Source organism: Mauremys reevesii, linkage group 2 (assembly GCF_016161935.1).
Source record: "Mauremys reevesii isolate NIE-2019 linkage group 2, ASM1616193v1, whole genome shotgun sequence".
Taxonomy (NCBI): Eukaryota; Metazoa; Chordata; order Testudines; family Geoemydidae; genus Mauremys; species Mauremys reevesii.
This window is the reverse complement of record NC_052624.1, coordinates 252,044,448-252,059,172: the sequence shown is the minus strand read 5'-3', so window position 1 is coordinate 252,059,172 and position 14,725 is coordinate 252,044,448. Positions and strand designations below refer to the sequence as shown.

The 14,725-nt window shown below is 44.4% G+C and overlaps 1 protein-coding gene across 3 annotated transcripts in view; it reads right to left on the bottom strand.

Moving 5' to 3' along the window:
• The window catches only part of ATP6V1C1 (ATPase H+ transporting V1 subunit C1), a 61,331-nt gene extending 48,293 nt beyond the window's left edge, over nucleotides 1–13,038 (bottom strand). The window contains exon 1 of one of the 3 annotated variants that reach the window (XM_039525718.1): nucleotides 12,949–13,038. The gene's annotated coding sequence lies outside the window, so the exon portion shown is untranslated. Of the gene's footprint in view, nucleotides 1–3,411; nucleotides 3,642–12,948 lie in introns of those variants that run through there. The other 2 variants (XM_039525717.1, XM_039525716.1) reach the window with 2 other exon arrangements.
• Between the last annotated feature and the right edge of the window lie 1,687 nt (nucleotides 13,039–14,725).

The window sequence follows — 14,725 nt, the reverse complement described above, 5'->3', positions numbered from 1 at the left end:
TCCCCTTTCCATTGCTTATAAGGAGTCTTGAAGTTTTAATCTCCTGTGATGATATATGCTGCTGATCTGCTGCTTGCTTGCTCTGGGAGTTTCAGGGGCTGCTGCTGCTGCCCATGCATGCCCATTGTCCCTGGGACAGCTCGCCATTAGGAATTTTTTTTTTTCCCCCCCCCCCCATTAACATTTTTCCCCAGTTTGGGAACCACTGCCTTACAGCAACATAGCTGTACCAATGCAGCTGCACCACTGTAAGATTTCCCACGTAACCACTCTATGGCGACAGGAGAGAGCTCTCATGTCGACATAATTAAACCACCCCCAAGAGTGACAGTAGCTATGTCAGCAGGAGAACGTCTCTTGTTGACATAGTACTGTCCACACCAGCACTGCTGTCGGTGCAACTTACATCATTCAGGGGGCTGCACCCGTGAGCGACAAGTTATACGGTCAAAAGTGCTAGTGTAGACATAGCCTAACTAGAGTGTCACTGCTAAATACAAGATGGAACAGATTGTTTAGCATAAGTAGTTAGCACATATTTCAAGGGATCATTCAAGAGGCCCATTGACACCCCCTCCAGTCATAGGGAAGAAAAGTGAGGGGGAAGATGGATTGTTAGTGGGTTCCAGATTGTTGTAATAAGCCATAAATCCAGTGTCTCTATTCAGTTCATGATTTTTAGTGTCTAGTCAAGTTATAAATTTAAGCTCCCAGGCTCATCTTTTGAAGGTGTTGTGCAGGTTTCCTTTCAGGATGAGGACTGATAGGTAAGATATAGAGTGATCTAGAGCTGCAACAACACAGCTGTGCCACAGTAAGGTCCATAGTTGATATAGTCTTCATTTCCCAGACCTGAAGAAAAGCTGTGTAAACTCAAAAGCTTGTCTCTCTCACCAGCAGAAGTTAGTCCAATAAAAAGATATTACCTCACCCACCTTGTCTCTCTAATATCCTTGGACCAACACAGCTACAACACTGCATAAAGTATTGTTGGTCATTTAATGTTAAGGGGCATAGGATGCTGCAGGCTAGTAGATTATTAGTTATATGATTGATCAAGTGAAGTTTTACATTTCACATAGATCATTTTGCTCCAATTATCTTACAAGAAAATGGAATGTTTTAGCTGGTCTTCATGTGGAAAATTGTAAAATCTTTCCACTATCAGAATACAGGGCTACATGGACCATTAGTCAGACGCAGTGGGGCCACTCTTATAAAATTATGCATTATTTAACACTTCAATACTACTGATTGAAAATGTCTACTCTTGTTTATAATAAAAAGGCTCAGAGTTTTAATGGAATACACTTACAACTTAGTTTTCATTTTAGTGTCATTGATTAAGCAGCACATTACACTGAATTTTCCTTGATATTCCTTTATAAACACGCCTGTAAGGGGATTTCAAGAAAAGACTTACGATATTAGCAACTGCTAAACTACAAAAGCTGTCACAGAAATACACATATGTTTCCTGGTTTTCAAAATACAAGTTTATATATTAATATATACACCTAAAAATTATATCGACTCTGACTGAACTAATAGGAAAAAAACTATTTTTGGCATCACAATAATTGGATTCTGAAATATGCTTAAAACAACTACAATAGGTACAAGGGGTGGAACTTAATGTACAAGACCTCTTAGAAACATGGAAGTTAAGCATCAAAGGATTTTTCATCAGGTGACGTTTACTAATGTTTTGGAACATGCTTGCTGCCACATCTATATAGATCTTTCTTCATTACTATGCATATTTTCATGAAAGCACTCATGCAGTATCAAATGAAAAATAGACAGTAGGGAAGATACAGCTTTAATACAATGTGCCATGCATAAGCACAAGCATCCCTAAACAGAAGTTTGAAAGTTCACTAGTAAACCAGTGAGTGTAACTATAATAATGGCAAAACAGAATCTTAATTAGTATGCATTTTATACTGCATTTTCCTGGAATGATTCGGAGGTTTTTACATTCAGCTCTCATCTTTACTAAGGTTACCAATACCTCAGAATGGAACTGTGTTGTGTATATTTCTTCATTATTGTCTCCAGAAATCACTTCTGGTATGTATTGCTTTGCTATTACTGTTCCTACATTTCATGAAGGGAAGTAAGTCTACCATAGCAAGGGAGTGATATTTGTACTGGGAAGAATTTGAGGAAATGTAAGCTTTGTACAAACACACTGGGGAAAAAGGACACATTTACTTTATACATCATAAGACTATATCACAAGAAGTAGACTACCATGCTCCATTTGACTGAGCATTCATTGCTCATCACTACAGGATCTCAATCATTTCCAAGTTTTCACAAAAACTTCACTTAAATTTACAAGGGACAAAGACACGCTAAAGTTTTTAGCTTCAACCCTTGACATCTCAGATCAGATGAAGTTTGTGTCCTTGAACCAGTTGCTAGAAGCAGCAATTTTCAGCATACACCTCTACCCTGATATAACGCCACCCAATATAACACAAATTCAGATATAACATGGTAAAGCAGCGCTCCAGGGGGGCTGGGGGGTGGGCTGCATGCTCCGGGGAATCAAATTAAGTTTGATATAACACAGTTTCACCTATAACGTGGTAAGATTTTTTGGCTCCCAAGGACAGCATTATATCGAAGTAGAGGTGTATAACCCTGCACACATACAGCTTCTGCATTTACACCTGACTCAGGAAGGATAGATGGGGTCCTGTTATGATCCTTGATAACTGAAACCTTTGGTGGCCTAGAGCCTAGGAGAGGCTATTATCATCTAGCTAAAAAAGATTTGAAAAGAGATGTTAAGTGTTTTATTAGACAATAAATTACTTTAGGACCAGAAATCACTAATTCTACAGTTTGATTTCCCATGGGCTCTGTGGGGCCCAAGTTTACTAACCAGAAGGCCTCTTTACACAGCTTTGGGGAGACGGGTTGTTTTTTGCACATTAGCGACTAGGACAAAGCTTTTTTGATTTAACATCGGGTCAATTCTGTGTTAGCCAACACGTTTTTTAAAAGGATGCATAAGAAAAAGAGATACATTAGCAGCACACACCCTGCACCCAATTTCAGCATCAGCCTCAACCCCTATTCAGCGGGAGGCCAGAGCTCCGCGGTGGAGTCTCTTTTCCCCACCACCCCAATCCACTGAGTGAGAGGCCAGAGACCAGGCCCGCCCGGGGAGTCTCTGTTACCCGTCCCGCAATCCAGTGAGTGAGGGACCGGGGCCAGGCCTACCCGGGCGTGTCTCATGCGCTGAGGGGTGACCCGCTCCCCGCCCTGACACCGCAGTGGCCCTCTCTGGCGGGGGCCTGTCAGCCCCGTTCACCCGGGCCGGGCCGGGCCGGGCCTCACCCCCCCGGCTGGGCCCTTCCACGCTGCTGCTTCGGGACAGCGTCTCCCCGCACTCACCGGTGCCCCCGGAGCGGCCGGGCATGCGCAGGGAGGGAGGGGACGGGACGGATCCCGCTGGCGCGCCCGGTGGGTAGTTACCCGTCACTGCTCCATCCCCCCGCGACAGCAGCGCCCACCACCCGCCACAGCAGCCAGCGAGTCACGTGAGGCGCCAGTCAGCTGATCCCTGCGGCAGCTTCACCCAGGGGAAGCGGAAGAGGAAGGGGCGGGGCGCAGACCGGAAAGGGCTGCTGATTGGTGGGCTGGAGGCAGGGTGGGCGGGGATCAGGTGAGGAGCCGAGAAGGGTGGGGAGCGCGGAATGTGTAAAGCGGGGGCGGGGTTGATGCCCGCGCGGGGCGGGAGGTCAGTGCAGTCGCCCCCGGGGGCCGAGCAGCGACCTGGGCCGCGGCTGTTGTGAGGGACGCCGCCCTCTCCAGGTGTCGCTGTGGAGCGGCCCTGTGAGGTATTAGGGGCCGGTTCCAAGCGGCCTGGCCTGTCCGGTCCGCCCGCTAGGAGGCTCGGTGGGTTGTCCACGCTTTGCCCACCTCCCCCCGCCAGAAAGGCTGGTAGTAGATGGGCAGGACACGGTGAGAGTTTGCATGAAACACACGCGCCCTTAGCTCCACAACTAGCCCTTGTACCTATGGAGGAAGGAGCTCAGTCACCAGAGCAGTCACGTCTGCCCTTTCCTCCCTACTAAATTCAATAACGACCTTCTTGGAGACATAAAAAACAACAGATTAAAGAAAAGAAATAGGCCTGACAAAGCTGAGGAAAAGCCCCATGAAGAGGGGGCCCTTCAAATCAAATGGGCAATTTAGGATTATTTATAGCTCTAGTATAGCCTGCATATAAGAAACTAAACTGAATAAAATATAGAGACAAAAAGAGGTCCAATAAATGATATTAGCTCACCCACCTTGTCTTTCTAATAGCCTGAGACTGACACAGCTACAACTGCACTGAATAAAATAGTCAGTTGCTGACAGGTTCCATGCCCTGGGTGTTTGGCTTGAAGTTAGTGGTGAGTTGCATGTGTGGAAAAATTATCAGTCCTGCAAAACAAGGCTTAAAATCCCAGCTAATGAGCTTTGAGTGGAACAATTACAAATGCAGTACACCGGGTGGGAGCGTGTAGTCTGCCCTCTATTATTTGTTCACTTGTTTTTGTGAGATAGCAAGATATTTAAATTTACAGCCGCCTTTAAGTGTAGGGTATTTTGTGCTTGGCATTTTAAGACTCTCCCAACTCTGATTTTTTTAAAGGATTGGGGGAGGGGTGGATTTTGCTTTATAAGAATTACCCTTTCAGCCTGTTAATTTTGCCTTTCTCAAAGTGTTCAGATTACAATGAACATGGCATAGAAGTTAGATAGGTTAAAGGGACAATAAATCTCTCTGTTGTGCCTATTCCAGAGTCCTTTAAAGAGCTGCTGCAGTAGCAAGAAGAGAAAATAGGGAGCCTTAGCTCATGGTTTCCTTGTTTTGCTGGTCTAAAGGGGGACCCTTTTATTCTTGGAGAGTAGTAGTAATTTAAAAAAAAAAAAAAAAGAAGAAAAAAGTACTCCTCCAAGGTAATCTCCAGATCTAGACACATCCTAAACATGATCATCTGACTAGAAGAGAATTTAAGGAATAGAGCTGACTGAAAATTTTCTGTTGAAAAATTTTAACAGGAAATACTTTGACAGCAAAAATTTTTTGGAAAAAATGAGAAAAAGCCAATCCTCTCTCCCCAACCCACAGAATTTTAGTTGAAGTTTTTCATTAAAATAACCCAACAGTTGCCATTTCAAAAATGTTAGAAGTTTTTAAATTTTTGGTAGGATGAAAAAGAGCCCTTTTTATCTCACTGTCACCCCATCCCCTTTTGGCCAGTGGAGGAAAACAAGTCAAAGAAAAAATGGATATTTTAACCATTAAAACCAATTTTTAAAATTGTGTGTAGTTTATTAGAAAAAAATCACAAATGTTTAAACAAAATTAATTACCTGAAACATAAAAATAATTCCCCTAACCTGGATAGATTATTACCTCATTCAGTAAGATCAGCACTTGAGCTCCAAGCTCAAAAATCCACTGTCTTCCCTTATAAGATTATGGGTTAAGCTAAATTCTAGAGCATTCTTGAGGAAACCACACCCAACCAGTGGGCCAAAGATGCCTTGTCTGCACTTGGAAAATAGATCATGCTAAATGTCATATACTGTTTTGTTCTTAGTAGACGATATTAACGTTTAAAAAATGTGTGGTTGTGGTTTTAACTACAATTGGCTAAAGCTTTTTTAAAGCAACTTGTCTTTCTATAGTAGGTACTAAGTCTTGGTTAACATCCTATTAGTATAATGTTAGAAAACATGTTTTAGCATTTTTCTTGTGTGGATATAGAGTTCATAACGTTGGGAAATTTAATTATAATACACTGAGCAAAGCCACTAATACACACTTGTGCCTAAATGTACCCTCCCCATGCTGGTTCTCTGATGACCTGCAGTGAATTTCCTTCTCTCCAACTTCATTCAAGTGCTGGTGATGGGCAGAAGAAGATTAAGTCCGCCACAGCTGTAGACTAGTAGATTTGAGAGATGAAGAGCTTATTTTTCTTTCCTGCCATTGTAATTGCTAAGGCAGGACTAGATGAACTTTTCCAAACTGTGAATCATTCCATTGATCCATATTGTTGCCACATTACCCCAGAAGCCAGTTCTTCATATTGACAGTTCTTCCACAATCTGTTTCACAGAGATGATGACCTGGATCCAGGATGCTGATTCCAGCCAACAGGAACAGTTTGCAGAACCCAGAACCAAAACCCACCCTCCCCCCCTTTTCAGTTTTCACCTGGGCACAAGGTAGGGCAGCAACTGCAGCTGAAATCAATATAGTGGGCCAAAGCAGCCTCTTGCATCTGCAGGATAGGAGAGGCATAAATGTGGTGTAAAGCCAGTATTAGTTCCCACCATCTCAGTTCCAGTGCATGGATGAATACAGCCCAGTGACTCTCACAGGAAGTCCTGCCCTTGATGTTCACACTCTTAAATACTTACAAATCTACCATCCTGTGATTTCTTTTAGGCAAGGTAAAAATATAAAAATCTTTATCTGTTTCTTGATACAGTAAGTCAGTTCCTTCAACCCCTTGATCATTTTGTTGCTCTCTGACTCTCCTCCAGTTTATTAAGATATTCCTGGAATTGAGATGCCTAGACCTGTTTATAATTGATACTCTAAGAATGGTCTTGCTGGTGCAATTTTACTATGCAGTAGGATCTTATTCCATAGACAAAGATTTTAGGTGTATATAATTATGTTTCTATCATATAAAAACCAAGTTGTGAGTCATATCAAGCCCAATACCATCCTAAAAATGAATAATTTCTATTTTTTAAAAGCTTGTCTAAGTTAAAAATGCATGAGTCACATTTTTAAGGCTGAGTTATTAACCCTTGATCAGTTAGGCTTCCAGTAAAAACATCTAATATAACTTGGTAGCAGGATCAGGTGCTGCTATAAACAGTCTCTTGAAGACATGGCACAATACAACATATATCAACACAAACTATCAAATGCAAGCCATTACATGTGTTGTTTATGGAACAAGATTAGATACGCTTTACATGACCCATAGCTCCAAGCTATCAGGCGGAAACCCAGTATTCACCTCTATAAATACACCCATCAGTTAGCAAATTATACAATATGGGAGGTACTTAGGGAGGAATAACAAGTTTGCCTAACCTGTATGCAGGGTGGATTTGATTTAAATCACTAGTCAGGAAGACTCGATTTAATCATGGATTTCAACATTAAAGTGCATTCTTGTTGGTTTTTATATACTTAATACATATTCTTCACAACTCAGAGATAGATGTAGGTTTCATTTTTAGAAGGTACATGCTATACATTTTTTAAGTTATTTATTTTGAAAACTTTTCAGATTAGTTTTACAGCTATATCAGAAAATGAATGATTGTTTGGTTATTTCATTTACCAAAGGTAATTGAAGCAAATATTTATTAAGTCATTGGGAGGTGAACTATCTCCAATTCAACAGGTTAATCATTAATATTTGGAGGATTTTCTTGCCATGCTGTATTAGGGGGAGAACATCACCAAACAGACATTTAAATTTTTATTTAACTAAAACAACAATGTTCTGTATTCTGGATTTTTTCTTCAGCAGCAAACATTCACGTTTTTTTAAATCAGGTTTGTTTTTGTTAAAATTGTTTTTAATGTCAACTAAAATAGTTAAATGAAATATTTAAAAAACAAAACAAAAATTAAATCAACTATGTCAGCCAGGTCAACATGAGAAACTTCAAATATTGGCTTCTGCAGCTAATTCAATCATCTTCACCTTCATTTTCCTGTTTGTTCATAATCTGGAAAAGAAAAACAAGCTTTCCTGCTTTTTCAGGTCCCAAACAATTTCTCAATTTGGAATGAATTAGTCCAAAGGAAGAAAGTATTCTTTCTACACCAACAGAAGAAGCTATTGCTGTTAAAAGTGAGATTATCACTTCAACAGTCTCTGAATCCAAGTGCTTAAGTGACTTCCACCTGTTCACTGGTGTGACTTTCTTTAAAACATCATCATCAAACATATATTTCTTGAATGGTTCACCCTTAGCTCTGAAGTTTATTATAGTTGGCATTATGGAGGGATGATTGCTGGATGTCTATGTCATAGCCAACTCCTCTTCTTCAGCAGTTAAGGTTTGACTCTGGTACTGAGTATTGAGAATATTTACAAGAAAATGAGCTGGAGATAGAGCTTGTCCCATTCATTTTTTTAATGCTTGTAATTTAACTCTGTCATTGCATATTTCTCTTTTTAAGATCTCACTCAGTTCCTTCCAAATTTCAAGAGCATCAGCAATAAAAAAAAAGGTTACTCACTTCTCGTAACTGTTGTTCTTTGTGTTGTTCTTGTCCTTTCCAATCAGGTGTGTGCATGCACGTGCACGGTGGCTGGAAGATTTTTCCCCTAGCAGCATCTGTCGGGCTGGCCTGGGCACCCCCTGGAGTCGCATCTTCATGGCGCTCAATATAAAGCCCTGCTGACCTGCCACCACTTCAGTTTGTTCTTGCCGGCTACTCCAACAGAGGAGTAGGAGGGTGAGTACTGGAATGGACATGAACAACACATCTTGAAGAACAATAGTTACAAGAAGTGAGTAACCTTTTTTCTTCTTCGAGTGCTTGTTCATGTCCATTCCAATCAGGTGACTCCCAAGCCAAGTTCAGGAGGTGGAGTCGGAACTGTATATTGATTGGAGTATTGCTCGTCCCAAGGCCGCATTGTCTCTGGCCTGCTGGGTGATCGCATAATGTGTGGCAAAAGTGTGTATGGAGGAATACATCGCCGCTCTGCAGATTTCCTGGGTGGGAACCTGAGCCAGGAATGCTGTAGATGAAGCCTGCACCCTGGTAGAGTGCGCAATGATCGGAGGTGCAGGAACACCTGCCAGGTCGTAGCACTCATGGATACAGAACACGATCCATGATGAGATGTGTTGGGATGAAACCGGCTGATGGTTCATTTTGTCCGCCACTACCACAAACAACTGTCAAGATTTTCTGAACGGTTTCTTTCGATGTAAAAGGCCAGTGCCCTGCAGACATCCAGAGAATGGAGTCTCTGCTCCCTGCCACTGGAAAGAGTTTAGGGTAGAAAACTGGGAGGAAGATGTCCTGATTGATGTGAAACTGCGAGACAGCCTTCGGGAGGAAAGCAGGGTGAGGCATGAGCTGAACCTTGTCCTTATAGAACACAGTGTAGAGAGGGTCTGATGTCAAGGCCATGAGCTCAGACACCTTCCTGGCTGAGGTTATTGCTATCAGGAATGTGACCTTGTAGGAGAGATAGAGCAGGGAGCATGTTGCTAAAGGCTCAAAGGGGGGCCCCATGGGCCTAGGAAGGACCAAGTTGAGGTCCCAGGCAGGGACCGGCTGACGGACGTGAGGGTATAACCTGTTGAGCCCCTTTAGGAATCGGTTTACAATGGGGTTAGCAAATACCAAACGGCCCTGCACACCTGGGTGGAAGGCTGAGATGGCGGCTAAGTGCACCCATATAGAAGACAATGAGAGACCGTCCTGCTTCAGATGGAGGAGGTAGTCCAGAATGTGAGGCACTGAAGGTAGTATCGGGGGCGAATGGCGCTGCACTGACCAGATTGAAAATTTCTTCCACTTGGCAAGGTATGTGGCTCTTGTAGAGGGTTTCCTACTGCCAAGGAGGACCTGTCTAACCTGGTCTGAACAGGAAAGATCCAATGGATTTAACCATGGAGCTTCCACGCCGTGAGATGGAGTGACTGAAGGTTTGGGTGCTGGAGACATCTGTGATCTTGTGTGAGAAGGTCCAGGGAGAGCAGCAAGATAATTGGGGCTCCCACAGACATGTCCAGGAGGGATGTGTACCAGTGTTGACGCGGCCAGGCCAGTGCTGTCAGTATGACCTGAGCTTGATCCCTGCGGATTTTGAGCAGCACCTTGTAAACGAGTGGTATGGGTGGAAAGGCGTATAGGAGAGAACCTTCCCAGTGGAGGAGGAACGCATTCGCGCTGGAGCCCGGGCTGTGATTATGGAAGGAGCAGAACTGCTGGCACTTCCTGTTGCATCGCGTGGCAAAGAGGTCTATCGGGGAAACCCTCACCTCTGGAAGATTGAAATTGCAATGTCCAGGTGACAGGACCACTCGTGGCTGTGGAACAACACGTTGAAGTGGTCCGCCAGCTCGTTCTGAACCCCGGGGAAGTACGACTCCTGCAGGTAAATTGAATGTTCTGCACAGACGTCCCACTGCATGCGGGCTTCTTGGCACAGGGGAGAGGAGCGTGTACCCCCCTATTTGTTCATATAGAACATTGCTGTCATATTGTCCATCATGACTGATACACATTGTCCGGTTTGGTAAGGACAGAATGTCTGACATGCTAGGCTCACAGCTCTCAGCTCTCTGACATTGATGTGGAGATGCAGATCTGATTGCAACCAGAGGCCTTGAGTTCTGCAGTCTCCCGGATGAGCTCCCCGCCCAAGTCTGATGTGTCCGTCACCAACGACAGGGATGCCTGTAGGGCAGCAAAGGGGACCTCTGAGCACACCCCTATAACCTAAATGTTTTGTCCATAGATGTATACATTTACATTTAGCCACATTAAAAACACATTACAGAAGGATAGGGTCACAGAAAAAGTAACCAAAATGAAACCCTCCAAACTTGTACTTTATTTTGGGCCGCTCAGGGCCCAATCCTGCAAGGTGCTGAGTGCCCTGACCTCCCAGAAGTTCAAGATTCTCACTCAATACCTTTGAGCTCTCCATGCTAAAGAATGTCAAAGCAGCACAGCTGTCATCCCCCACCCCCAGCAGCAGTCGGCCTGCTTCTGTGTTCCTAGTGCAGGGAAGAACAGGAGCATTCCAGTGATTTGCTCTTTGTTCCCCAAAGGGAGCAGCATGCTCAGCTGTCAGATATTTCCCTGAGCTTTGAAAGGGGAGGGGCACATGCCTGGAGGGCAGCAGAGATCAAAACAGTGAGCAGCAGAGCGGTCAGGGCAGGCATTGTGGGATACTGGCGGAAAAACAAACAGCAGTATCTAAACTGACACATTGTTGCTTTAACTTTGCCGCAAATGGCTTTATGCCTCTTGCTGAGGTGGTTTTATTTTGTTGACAAAACAGCGGAGTTTTGCCACCAAAAGTAGCTTTGTAGTGTGTACACCTCCCCTGTTTTGTTGGCAAAAGGTAGCTTTTGCTGACAAAACTTTGAAGTGTAGACAAGGCCTCACGCTAGTGAAATAAATGGGAGTTTTGCCATTGACTTTAATGGGAACAGATTCAGAGTTCCTCCTGAAAAAACTTAAGCAATTAATAATTAATAAAGTGAATGAGAGATGAACCTTGGTGATTAAAAGATAGTAATGTATATGGTGTCACAGTTCAGGCACAACTGCACTTGTATTTCTCCCTCATGGTTCAGCAAGGGCACCTACTCTAAACTCCCAGCTACTCAGTCATCACCTCTCTTGGCAAAAACCAGTGTCTCTCTTTCTCGTAAGGAGGATATTTCCAGACTGCCTAATATATCTACACTGTGAATTCCCTAACAAAGTCTGATTATCTAAGCAGGCCTGCTTTACTTTCCTCCTCAGATGGTACACAGTGTTATTGCCACAGGTATAAGTTACCACACAGCTCTTTCTAAGCAAGCACATTAATTCTTAAGGTAAAAACATTACAGAGAAAACATGTTAAAAACAATAAAAGAACCTGCACACACGCTAATAATTGCCCCCTGACTCCAAGGCTATGGCTACACTTAAACTTCAAAGCGCTGCCGCGGCAGCGCTGGCGCGCAGCGCTTGGCGCTAGTGTAGTCAGTGCAGCAGCGCTGGAAAAAAACTCTCCCTCCTGTCCTCCCAGCTCCCTGGCTGTGGGAATAACGGCGCGGACTGGAGCGCTGCTCGCGCTGCTGGGCTGGGCGCACTGGCGCTAGGCGCGCGCGCTGCAGAGCGCTGCAGGGTGCAGCCTGCTGCCTGCACCTGCTGCTGCTGCAGCGTAAGTGTAGCCCCAACAAAGGATCTGGCCTGTGAATAGCCCTCCAAATCCCACCCAGGGTTTTTCTGTAGTCACAAATTCAGCTGTTAGCTCAGCACAAGCACTCTCAAGAATGAGAGTCACGCCTTTATCTAGTTTGGTCTTTGAAGAGATCCAGAATAGGTAATCAGCCAGACAATGGGTTTCTCCTCAAGGTGGAGCACCAAAAGGATGGATCTGGAGATGGGTCATTTGCATTCCCCTCCTCCCAAATATTTCCTAGGAAATTTACTCAACCAATAGTTCATTCTTGTCTTAGTCCATTGTTTAAAAGAGTCCTTGAAAGCTCATTAACACTTCCCAAATGTTAGTCAGGTCTCCTAGACAAGTTACATACAATCCCACAATAACACATAAACATTTGCATTTTTAATACAATGAGCTGCTAAAATACTTTAATTTAATTCAGTAAGGTTTGTCCAGGATATTGCAGGAAATTGCCATCTCTGTGCACTAACTTATACTGCCAACGTAAAACACTTTTACAAAGTATTTCATTTCTATGTACTTAGACTTTATCATAAAAGCTCTGATATTGTGCAACATCTCAGCCTTTCCCAGCTTGCCTCCAAGGCAGAGTTCATTGGCAGCCTGATGCTCCCACCACATTGCCTATTTAATTGTTCATTTTCCTGTCTGGCAATGAACTCAGACACATTAAAAATGAATTCAGACACATAAAAATATTCTCTGAGGGATCATGGAAAGTTGTTTCCCTCTTCTTAGGTGTGTGTGTTATGCAGGTAATGGGAGATAAGTTGAAAAAAAGTTACTAAAAATCTAGGCAAGACACTGTATCCTTTCAGTACAGTAGGGACCAGCAAACTAATACTGATCAAATTAAAACCAGCCCAAGCCTTTGCCCAAAATCCAACCAAATCTATAATGAGGTTTAATAATATATAGAGAGATCACTAGTGGTGAGTAAATTGTTTGTTTTACTCACCAAAAGATAAATGCAAAGCTGTGTTTCTATCTCTGTCTGAGGGAAAGGCCCAGGTGAAGACAGGAAAAGTCAAGTGCGACAGCAGCACAGCTGAGGTGTTGCAGCTCTGCCAAAGTACAACAACAGAAGAGGGGTTTTCAAAGCTATAGTAAATCCAGAATTCTTCTGTCAACCTAGCTGTCACTACAGTGGGAGCTATCGACTTACCTATGTTGCACATGGCATGAAATTTTTAGGTGTAGACTAGGACAGTGGTTTTCAAAGTTCGGGTCACAACCCAGTACTGGGTTGCCAAATGCAAGGCATTGAGTTGCCTTGCTCAGCACCAAGGGACCCTGGTGGCTGGCCAGTAAAAACTAGTTGTCCCTACCTGTTCTGACACCGCACTGTGCCCTGGAAGTGGCCAGCAGCAGTCCGGCTCATAGGCAGGTGGGCCACAGGAATCCACACGCTGCCCTCACCCAGAGCACCGGCTCCGGCGAATGGGAGTTGCGGGGGGTGGTGCCTGCAGGCAAGAGCCACATGGAGCCCTTGCGCGCCTCCACCTAGGAGCTGGACCTGCTGCTGACCGCTTCCGGGGCGCAGTATAGTATCTGAGCATTTATAGTATGAGGAGTATATAAGTAACTATACAAAGAGATCAGAGTCCACAGCATTGTTCATTTGAGCCTTGGATAAAGCAAGGGTTTCTCTTGTATGCTTGCTAGACCGACCCCTTTAATATGCCATATGATGTCCTAGTCCAGTGGTTTTCAAACTTTTTTTCTGGTGACCCAGTTGAAGAAAATTGTTGATGCCCATGACTCAACGGAGCTGTGGATGAGGGGTTTGGGGCCTGGGAGGGGGCTCAGGGCTGGGGCAGAAGGTTGTGTGGGGGGGGTGAGGGCTGCAGGGTGGGGCTGGGAATGAGGGGTTCAGAGTGTGGGAGGCGGCTCTGAGCTGGAGGTTGGGATACAGGAGGGGGTCAGGGTTCTGGGCTGGGAGTACAGGCTCTGAGATGAAGGGGTTGGGGTGCAGGAAGGGGCTCCAGGTTTGGGGGGATCTCAGGGCTGGAGCAGGAGATTGGGATGCAGGAGGGGGTATGGGCTCTGGGCTAGGGGTGCAGGCTCTGGGGTGGGGCAAGGGATGAAGGAGTTGGGGTGCAGGAAGGAGCTCTGGGTTTGGCAGGAGGAGCTCAGGGCTGGGGCAGGGGATTAGGGTGTGGGCTTCCCTCCGGCGGCTCCAGGTCAGCGGCGCAAACGGGGTGCAGAGGCTTACCCTGGCTAGCCGCGTGCCAGAGGTTGCCGACCCATGATGTAAACAATGGTGTAATCCTTAGGGCCTGATTCTCCACTGCCAGGCACCTCATATAGTCATTTTCACATGTGAAAAATGGATGTAAAATACTATGAAATCAGAATTCTCCACTCAGCAGCATCAGTAATAACACACTCACTTTTTACATGTGCAGATGTACCAATGGTGAGGTACAAAGGGATCACAGCTCAAAAGCTGTAGGACATATTCTTTTCTCTGACAGAAAAGGTGAGGTCATATCTTCACAACAGAGACCCCAAGTTTATTGTAGACCTTTACTACTTGGATGAGGAAGTAAAGGAACACCTACCGGTAGCATCCTGAATTATACTGACACTGGTACGCCACTGTAATTAAGGCTGTTTCATAACATCTGTTTAAAGGTCAAGCTTTCAAGTCCTCTAAAATGGACATGCTTAATCAGATTCCTTTGAAATTTAGTGTGCCTCAGGAAGGCAGATGGTATGGTTAGTGACCTACT